The sequence below is a fragment of the Ascaphus truei genome, chromosome 1, assembly GCF_040206685.1.
Source record: "Ascaphus truei isolate aAscTru1 chromosome 1, aAscTru1.hap1, whole genome shotgun sequence".
Lineage (NCBI taxonomy): Eukaryota > Metazoa > Chordata > Amphibia > Anura > Ascaphidae > Ascaphus > Ascaphus truei.
Genome location: NC_134483.1, coordinates 14443065 through 14454565, shown reverse-complemented (window position 1 = coordinate 14454565; position 11501 = coordinate 14443065).

The following is an 11501-nucleotide window of genomic DNA, read 5'->3' as shown; positions in this document are numbered from 1 at the left end:
TTCGTAGGAGTACGAGACATTGGGTGTGGGGTGATCACAGGACACTGGGTGGGGATACCAGATATTGGGTTGAGGTGATGCGGGTAGAGCATCTGGTTATGTGATGTTATGTAATGTGTTATATGTGTGTTAAGTAAAGTGTTAGTTATTGGTTATCGTATCTGTGTGTTATTGTATTTCTTACTCAGGGCTATCTTTCCTCACGGGGGATCCTGGGTAAGTGGAGGCGCTGCACCAAGTAAGGGTAAGGGTTTTTCCCCAGGCTCCCAGCTAGCGGAGGCTCAGATCTCCTGGAGCCACACAGGTTATGCAGTACCAGTAGTCCCTTAGAGCAGGTGTGTTACAGGGAAAGGGACCGGTTAGACCACGAGGGGCCAATGTGGGATTGGGTGGGTCGGCCGGTTCACAAAAAGGGCTACACATATAAAAGCACATAAGGCGAATGCCATGAAGGAGCGGCTCGGGGAGTAAAGACACTGACTCTGGCACTGAGTGTGAAGCAGGGGAACCAGCTGACAATAAGTTAAACAACACACAGAACCCCAAGAAGCTCATTTTGGGAACCCCTGAGCCCCCACAAAAATATATATGTACAGTACCGGCAGCTTTTATTCTATGTAATGCCGGCGGCATGCCGGGGTCTACTCCGGGTGGCGCCAGTCAAGACCGTGCGCCGCCGCGGTTTCACCACGCACCCCCCTTCCCCTTCGGGCGCATTTTCGCCCCCCTTCCTGACCCCGAACCCGGCTCCTGCTCTGCCCCTCTGCTTCCCCGCACCCCCGCTTACCTCAATTTACACTCGAGGGGTGTCGGAAAAGCCGGGGAAGCCGGGCGCGTCACGTGACAGTGACGTCACAGTGCGCCGCAACAAGCCGCGTCACCACGCTTCCCGCACGCATCCTGCCGTGCGGGAAGTGTTCGAATAAAAGATGCCGGTGCTGTATATAAGTGTCAAAAGGGAGTGCTACTGAGCGTGGCAGATGCATAAAACAAAGAACAAAAAAAGCCCAATGCCACTTGTTGGAAGTTATTGGTCCCCTCCCTCCCAGGTGTCAAGCTCAGCCCTCCCCACTGCCCTAGTGAGCAGGTCTCTTTCCTTTTACTGGATATAGATCCAATGTTGGTCTTTCTCCCTGATAATAGAGGTAAATGAGAATTTGAATCGTAGTATAGGTGTATTAGTATTTTATCTGGTAGTGTTAGGACCTGTGAGCAGGGTCTGCCTTGATGTGGCTCGCAGGCTTACGACGCTTTGGCCAAAGGGTTAAACTAAATGACCCTTTTTCAAGAGAATATCTAAGTATTTTACTGTGTTTTTTTGTCATATTGGAAGTGGCATTTGGGCTTTTTTTGTTCTTTGTTTTATAACCAGGAAGGTACCAACGTGCACCACCATACACCGGGGAGGGCAGCGCTGCCGTCACAAATACATTTGGCAAGGGATCTTATGTGGGACACTTCGGTATGCCAGTGCCCAAGGGATCGGGTACGGTTGGGCCCCTCAAGGAAAGGGAGGGGTTATTGTTACTGTTATTGTGTATTGCTGTATCTACATCAGGAGTGGACCTGACGGTAAAGAATACTGTTTATTACTGCTGTGTGGTTGTGTTATTACTGTACATGTTCCCGTGAGGAGACAGCCCACCAATGCTGGGATCCTCATGGGTGGAGGCGCTGCACCATGCACCCCAAGCTCGCCAAGAGCGGAGGCACAGGTCTCTTGTGAGCTGACAGGTGAGCACCAAATCTCCCTTAGGTGGGGGAAAGGGTGTTACATACACATAACAAACATAATACCCCCCCCCCCATAGAATAGCCAATTTAATCTGAGAATCAATGATCAGTAAAACTCAAGAACAAATGTAATGTTTCTCTTTGCTTAGTTACTACGTTTAATGTTCTTGTAGAGTACTTATTTATTTATAGATACACTTTGCGTAGCCTTCAGATTTTAATAACTTGACACTTAACTTTCCTTAAGAAACTGAACAAATGTATTCTTAAATCCTCCTAATGATCCGCAGCACACCCTCGGAGATAATTACACCGTCTGATTAATCTTTGGGTGGAAAGGCACTTCATGTTTCTAATTTTAAACCTTATTTTACTCTGTGTTCACTTTCTTTCAATGTTATTTCTGCTATAAAAAAAAGGCCCCATTTCTTTCCCAGAACAATCTATTTGAGGAGAGTTTTTGGTAGGAAGGTACAGTATTCTTCTATCCCTCCTCGTTCATGCCAACTTTTCCCATGTATTTTCTGAGATTGCAGATGTAACCTATTGGCACAGCAGCTCCACCTATGTCCTTTAAACCATGGGCTCTATTCTCAGGTGTTTATTTATTTATAAAATGTTTTACCAGGAAGTAATACATTGAGAGTTGCCTCTCGTTTTCACGTATGTCCTGGGCACAGAGTTAAAATGACAAATAATACATGGTTACAAATACAGTTACATAAATGAACAGGGTACACATTATATACAATACATTGCATGCACAGTTAAGAAGATGTATATTATAGGCATATGTAACAATTACAGACCAGATTAAAATGTGAGACAGCTTTAGTTTTGAAAGAACTTACACTGGTGGTGGATGTGAGAGTCTCCGGTAGGTTGTTCCAGTTTTGGGGTGCACGATAAGAGAAGGAGCGGCCGGATACTTTGTTGAACCATGAACAGTCTTTTGGAGTCTGATCTCAGATGATAAGTGCTGCATGTGGCCGTTTGTCCAGGTTACGGTCAGAGCAGACAATAATACCTTGAAGAGAAGCTCAAACCAGTTAGCTGCCCTGACCTGACACATAAAAATGCCTCCGTTCTACAATGGTTGAGTGTACAACAGAGACATAGGATATGGGCCTGCAATAAGCGTCAATTAACCTCTGATCAAGAAATGACTGGTGTCCCAGAATACAGTATGCATTACAAATAAGCGATAATAATAGTAATATGTAATGCACTGCATTAGGTGCACAAATAATCTCATGTGCTGGTGACTGGTAGTTGTACCCTTTACCTCACACCCTTTCCTTTTTATGACCCTGACTTCCCTCTTCCTCTCTGCCCTCTTCTCCCTCCATCAGCGCTCTCTGTCACATGCATCATTCTCTTCCATGGCCCCAGTCTCCCCTTCCCTCTTTGCTCGCCCTCCACTCCTGCTTTATCCTTCAGATTATTGGAGTCTTCCTCTTAAACTCCAGAGGCAACCCAAGGTTTTGTATTTTGTGTGAGTGTGTGTCAGGATGTGCCCATGACATACAGTACAGTGGCAATGTATCTCTATCAGTGTGTCACCGCCTGTGATTATATTATCATATTGCGTCTATTGCACTTTCTTATCAATGTGTGTCGTGTGATAAGTATTTTTTATACAAATTGGAAATTTAGAGATATAAATTATATCGAGTAGATTTTCTAAATTTTTCGTAAATTATATCAATTATATATACTTTATACAATATTATTTTAGAATATTAAGCTAGTAGAGCTTATCCTGACCTTGCCAATTTTTAATAAAATTATGATTTTGATAATATAACGTTTTTTATATATAGATATGATGGTACTAATGAAACTGATAACCTCTCTCTGTTTCTCTCTTTTCTTCCAATATGCACCTTACTACATATATTTTTCTTATGGCATTATTATCTAACGAGATTTACCTTTACCAAGAACAACTTTTAATATGATTGAATAGATATTACTAATAGAGGGTTTTTATACTAAACAAAGCAGACTCCACAATTTTCTTGTTGCTAAATTTTTTTTGTTGCTAGTTTTTAGTTTTATATGTTATTAAATAAAGTTTATTTTATCATGTTTTAACTGTACTTAAGAGTACTATAAATGAAACCATTTCCATCTTATTTTATTTTATTTATTTTATTTTTTTATTTTTCTTATTTTTGGACCACAGAAAGAATTGTGCCTTTGTAAAGGCAATCCTGTGGGTTAAATTGTGTAACCTTTAAATTAGATTGGACGCACTAGTAAAGTAATTAGAGATCATCATATAAATACATGACACCCACACTAGTCATTTATTGCTCCTGACGAAGCTGTGCACCACAGCGAAACGCGTAGAGCCAACGAGTTTGCAGCAGCTGCCTCCAAGAGAAGACGCCGAAAGCTAGGACGCTCCCGCAGACCCCTCAGCATTGCTGGTTGCCATCCATTTCCATCGGATGCGGTTACCCGCGAACAGGACGTGACGTCACACGCCACCGCCGTCGGCACAGCGAGGAGAGGGGGAGAAGACCCGGGAGCATACACCGCAAAGACAGTGAGCATTTACATGCTAAAGAAACCATTATGTGTACAGAACCCTTGTACTTAGTGTGAGTACATCTCTTACCTCTTTTTTACATAAATCAAGTGAATTGCAATCTGCACTATTGGGCCGTTTTGTGTCTTCTGTTTTTCCATATACCCTGTTGGGAGCTGAATCGCTGGAACAGTCTCCTTATGTGAAAGCAGAGTGGTGCCATCACACATCAGAAAGGAAGAACAACTACCCACATACCTCCTGGTTGTACTTTATTATTAACATAACTTTTGGATAAGTAACTCATTTCTATATAGACAAGTTGTTTGTAATCAACTATTGATTTTAAGATTACAAATTGCATCAGTGGTTTTTCACGTTTTTCATTCTTATGAGGTGTACCCAATTGGATCGCTCCCTTCCAACTCCAAACCATAACTGCTTTTGTGGGAAATCATAGCACATTTCCCTGGTAAGGTTGAGAAGTATCCCATTGTGTAATATTTCATATATATATTTTTCATTTCTTGAATTATTTCTTTTAATATTATTATTATTTTCAAATACACTGTTGAATATTAAGGTATTGTGGCGCCTATGCAAATCATTCAAGTTTACTGTACCAATGAACCACACAGAGGGTGAGGGGGGATTCCCAGCTGAAGGGCAAAGTGAAACACCGTTGGGTGGGCTGCATTCAATTGACAATTTTGAATTGATTCTTAACCTTCAGAGTGCTGGGGTCCGGTAGCGCTCACGGAGCGGTCACATACTGCGATCGGCGCCCGGATGCTGGTAATGGAAGGGCAGAGGATGCCACTCTCACATCAGTCAGGCTGGCTTCTAAATCAGAACAGTCAGCCCGATCACCACCTAGAAAACAAGCAAGTGCCTATGGCGTACGTCAGAAGGGCTCTGTAAAGGTTAATAAATGATGTGTTTCATATAAATTCTAATCTTCATCTGGCTGAATCACAAAGGGTTTCTCCGGTGTGTGTGGTTTATCTGGTAGTTGTTCTTCTGAAGGAGGGAATCTGGCGTTTCTCACCAAGAGTAGAAACCAGCACCTGATGTGAAAGAAAGAGGACGTGCTACAATTCTGCTTGTGTGTTTGGGTTGTGAGTGATAGTGTAATGCGGGGAATGAATGAGTGTTTCATGGGAGGCTAGGAATGGATGTGTTTCCTTGTCCCATAATAGATCCTCATTCACAAACTATCACTACCCTTTCCTTGTGGATGAGGCCTACAATGCCCTTCATGTGTTGAATATATTCCCACCTACCCGGTCCCTTTGCCTCCTGGCTACTGTAGCTTAGTCAGCAGCCAATTTCCTCTCTTCCCTTCTTTCTCCTGCCCTCCCAGGTGCCGGAGTTTTTAACATGATAAAAATAGTCCTGCCCGCCCAGCTAACTCAGTCGGACGCTCCCCTCTTCCCCCTATACTCCTGGACAGCTCAGTTGGTCACCTTCTCCCACCCCCTCTTATCCTTTCCCATACTACACGAGTCACGTGTGAAAGAATTATGGACAGGGGGGACTATAAAGAAGAAAGAGGGTCTGGGGTTGATGGTCATCCATTTTGTCTCTTCTGTTTTATGTGGACGTGGGATAAGTGTTTGTGGGTAAGTATGAGTTTCGCTTACAATAGAAGTTCCGGAGAGCGCATGCGCGACGTGGAGGAGAATGGAGTACTAACTCTTGAGCTCCGCTCCCACCGGCACTTATAATTTAAATAAAAGCGGCAGAAACGAATATATCAAGGCTCAGCACACAGCATAATAAACATTAACACCCACAGATGGCATCCAGCAAAGCAGCGCGGACCAGGAGCCAGCCGGTCTCCACATATTTCAAGAGAAAGGGGGTGACCCCACCGGACAAGCCGGAATCTCCCGCGCGGGCTAATAACATGGATCCCGAAATCGATCCAACTGCTGAGGAGGACAGAGACGAAGAGATGGTCCGATGCAAAGATTTAAAAGAGTTTTGCTCCAAAATGCAAACATTCTTTAAAACAGAACTCTGGGTCATCAGGAAGGATGTAGACGCATTGGGTGAGCGAACGGCCACCCTAGAAACAACCACGGAAGAAACATCAGCGGCCATATCGCAAACACAAGATCAAGTTTCCATACTAAATGATCGGATTAAACTGCTTGAAGATAAAGCAGAAGATGCAGAAAACCGTGACAGACGGTGTAATATTAGACTGCGGGGGGTCCCTGAAAGCGTCCTGGACCCAGAAGACTTCACGAATAACTGGCTAGAAAATCTCTTCCCTGACAAACCAGAATATGAAATACGTTTAGACAGGTGCCACAGGGCTTTACGAAGGAAGCCTCAACAAAGCGATCCCCCCAGAGATATTGTGGCCCGTTTTCATCACTATCGCACCAAAGAAGAGGTGTGCAGGATTGCCAGAGAAGCAAGGTCTCTGGAGTTCGAAGGAGTCAAACTCCAGGTCTACCAGGACCTTGCCCCTGCTACCCTTACTAAAAGAAAGGCTCTGGCTCACGTCACAAAAATACTCAGAGACAATAACATTAAATACAGGTGGTTATTCCCCTGCGCTTTACTTTCTATTAAAAATGGCGTGGCACATACTCTGAGGAGTCCAGAAGACGAGGAGAGCTTCCTAGCAAAAATCGGCGTTCCAAGATCTCACCAAAATCCGTCTCACCCCCCGCCAACTAACCCGAATGGCCCCGCTCCCACCAGGAACAAAGCTGGCTCAACCCGTTCCAAGAATGGCGCAGAGGCACCCGCGACTCCAGACACTGACTGAGTCCGTCCCAGGCAGCTGTGTTCCATATGAAACCTCCCTTAAACCTTCTAAGACTCAAACACACATCTCACTCTCCATCTGACACGAGGACGACCTTTCCAAGACCAAGGGAGAGGGACGGGATCGCGGAGCAGCTCTGTCGACAACTTCAGAACGGCAGCCATCTTCTCACGATCCTTCTCCAAGCCGAGCGGGAAACAGAATGGCTTTTTCCCGCGCGAGTGATCTGACGTCATCGCCGGGCACCTCCCTCTCGCGAGATCTGGTTTACTTCCTGAAGTGCGGGTATTTCTGGCACAGACGGGACACATCACAGGAGGCTGCACACTCTGAGATGCAGCACCTCCGGAGACTTACAATAGACTTAATGAACAACATTTAATTAGTTCCATCCAGTGTCCCATATTATCCCTTTAGTCCCATACTTGACTCGTTCCCATTCACCTTACACCTTGGGTAAAATAAATAAATAAAGTCTCATAAACCAGCACACAGTTAATAAAAACATACATACATTGTACACTATGGCCAAGGTGCTGTATACTATATATGTAGGTACTGTTGTATATATGTTCCTAAAAGCTTCTGTAGGCATCTGTATACATGTAAGTTCATATGTTTAGTTTTATTGCATATGTGTATTGCGGTATTGCATTGTACATATGCAGTGATGTAATAATGATAATAATAATAATAATAATAATATAAACATATTACATGTTATGTTGTGTGTATATGTGTAAGTGTTGCATGTATTGCATGTATGTATTGCATGTATGTGTTGCATGATGCATGTGTTGCATATTTGTATTGCATTATATGTATATATTGCATTGTTGCACTATTGCGTTGTTGCATTATACATATATAATAATGTAAGGATAATAATAATAATAATAATAGTATAAACATATTGCATGTTATGTTGTATATATATGTAGGTGTGTTGTGTGATGTGTGTATGTGGTATGTGTGATATTATATTATTACATATATGTTGCATTGTTGCATGCTGCATGCATATGTTACATTGATATATATATATATGGTTGATATATGGTTGATATATACATGTGATATACTGAAATATATATTACATCGCGTATAAAGCGCTTTATATATACTGTCATATACTGTAAGCTATGCACTATGTTCTATGTATCATACACAGTATATACTATATATTATATACCATAGGGACTACATATACTATGCGTTGTACTAATATGCGCCGTACTTTGTACTACATGATGAAGACGGCATATATGTATATGTATATGGGGCTATATATACTGTATACTATTATCTCCTATTTTCCTTTACCAGTATGAGTAGCAGTTCTATCCCTACCATCAATATACCTACGTTAGGGAAGGTTTAGTTAAAAGACAGTTGGTTAAGCTGATATATTATTAGGATTTAGAGGCTTTCAGTTTCTGGCGTAATATCTATATAGTTATTACACCCCAAACATTACTCAAGAGATAAGTAATTTTGTTATGTCTCATATAAACTTTAGATGATCAATTTCACAGCTAATATATTTAATTCTCTGTACATAGTAAGGGATTTAGACACGTTTATTTAAATCACAGAAACGTTAGCACCATACCTATATTATATGCCCTATATATCTGTCTCATATAGCTTATTTGTCTTGTAGATCATATGTCTTGTTTGTCATATCATATCATATCATATGTCTTCCCTGTCCCACTTGTCAGGCAGTTCTTAGAAGTTATTTAGGTCAGTCTATTATTTATCACAAAAGTTGTTATTACATACGGCTAAAGTTACAGCTGTAACGATTCTCTGTTCTATGGTTCCTGTTTATTTTAAGGTTTCTATTTCTATTTGGCATTTATAACACCCAGTTTTATCTGTCGCAATTAACAAGATAATAAATATATGGAAATTGTGCCGGGGGGAGTATCCCCGGCGTCGCGCATGTGTTCCTTTTTTCGGTCCCCAATTGTTGTGGACCGACCACAAGACCCAGAGAGGTCTGTCTCCAATACAGGAGTTTGGCCCACCCATTTGGTGGAACCAAAAGACCTATCCTCTGGGCGCAGGGGCTATCCTCGGGGGCTCCCGTGGTATGCCCTTGTTTTCTGTTTACTTTTTACTTTTTTTTCCCTTCCCTGTGATATCCCTCCTGTCTCTTCCCCTGTTCTGTCTCCCTATCCCCTCTCCTTCCCCTTCCCTCCCCTCCTAAGGACATTCGGAGCCCTGCAGACGGGTCTATATGGCATGAGAACTACAAACACAACAGACAGATTCACCGGTGATATAGCTAAAAGTGAGTATATGAGTTGTTACACTAGTTACCTCTTTTACTACAACACATGGCGTTAACACTAATATCTCACAATGTAAAAGGCTTTAATAGTCCAATCAAAAGAAAATGAGCTTTTACGGACTATAAGAGAAAACAGGCGGATGTGTTGCTCCTACAAGAGACACACTTCAGTAACAAAAATCCACCTAAATTCTTAGATAAGAGCTTCTCCCAATATTTCACCGCCTCAGCCTCAGCCAAAAAAAGAGGAGTAGCCATCCTGTTCAGTAACAGTGTCCCATTTATCGCCCAGACAATTAAAAAAGACGCTGAAGGCCGCTTTATTATTGTAATTGGAACGATCCATGAACAGCCTATCACATTGGCTTCACTATACGCCCCCTGCATACAAGATGCAATTTTCTTTGAAAAGTTTTTCAAAATACTAAACTCAGTAGCTAAAGGATGCATCATAGTAGCAGGAGATTGTAATATTACAATGCATTCGGCATTAGATAGATCAGGAGGAGGAGTCTCTGACAATAAAAAGACGCAATTCGCCCTTCACAAAGGCCTAAAAGATACCCAGTTAGTGGATATATGGAGAGAACTCCACCCATCTACCAGAGATTATACTTTTTATTCCCAACCGCATACCTCATATAGTAGCATTGATTACCTCTTTATCTCGTGCCATCTGGTTCCTATGGTCACTCATTCAGAGATCCATGATATTTCATGGTCCGACCATGCACCAATAGAGCTAAGGTGCAACAATATCCGGGCCAATCGACCAGGTGCAAACTGGAAACTTAACGAATCTATTCTTAAGATACCTGAAATTTGTGATGTTATAGATCAAGAAATAGCTCAATTTTTTGAGATAAACACAGGCTCTGTGGAATCCCATATGATTCTCTGGGAGGCTCATAAAGCAACCTTAAGGGGCATATTAATCAGTATCACAGCTAAGAGAAAACGAGAAAGAGATTCCAAAATCAAAACACTCCAAACCAAACTACATTCTCTTCTCTCAAACCACAAAACCAACCCTGATCCACAAACAACAAGGGATCTAAAAGATACAAATATAGAATTGAATATGTTATTGACTTCCAGGGCAGATAATTCTCTAAGTTGGTCCAAGAGGAAGTTTTACGAAAAAGCTAACAGGCCGGATACGATGCTAGCTCGAGCGCTAAAAGATAGGCAATCTAAGTTTAACATCCAAGCTATACGCTTAAAATCGGGCATACAAACAGCCAATCCCAAAAAGATAGTAGAAGAATTCGGTTCATTTTATGGTTCCTTATATGACGGAAGGAAAGTGGCACATAATAACAATACGAGCAAAGCATTAAGAGATTTCTTAGCTAGCTCAAAACTGGAGAGATTGACAGAGCAGGACAGAAAGGCTCTGGGCGCCGACTTCACATTAGAAGAGGTGTCACAAGCCATTAAAGAACTTAAACCATCAAAAGCGCCAGGACCAGATGGTTTCTCGGGGCTATATTATAAGAAGTTCTCTATCTTACTTGCCCCTCGGCTGCTCCACATGTTCAATGCTATATTAGCAGGAGCACCTATCCCCGGAGATATGCTGCGGGCGTCTATATCATTAATATATAAACCTGGCAAGGATCCGCTGAACTGTAAAAGCTACAGGCCAATTTCCTTAATCAATACCGATATAAAGATATATGCTAAATTGTTGGCCAACAGATTAAGTCTAATCCTACCCAGACTAATACATCCAGATCAGGTCGGCTTCATCAAAGGGAGGCAGGCAGCGGATAACACTCGACGATTTATTGATCTGCTAGAATTGGCAAACAAAAATAATGCTCAAACCATGTTATTAAGTCTGGACGCAGAAAAAGCTTTTGATAGGATAGACTGGCCATATCTTCAAGAGACGCTAGCAGCATTTGGCTTTGGGGATCGGTTGAGTGGAGCGATTATGTCGCTGTACTCGGGCCCAACCGCCAGGGTTATACATCAGGGCTTCCCCTCACTCCCATTCCAAATTCAAAGTGGCACAAGACAGGGATGCCCATTATCTCCCCTCCTGTTCGCCCTATGTATAGAACCCCTGGCGGCACGCATTAGAGATAATTCGGACATCTCAGGGTTAAACGCTTATTCCCAATCACATAAAGCGGCCCTGT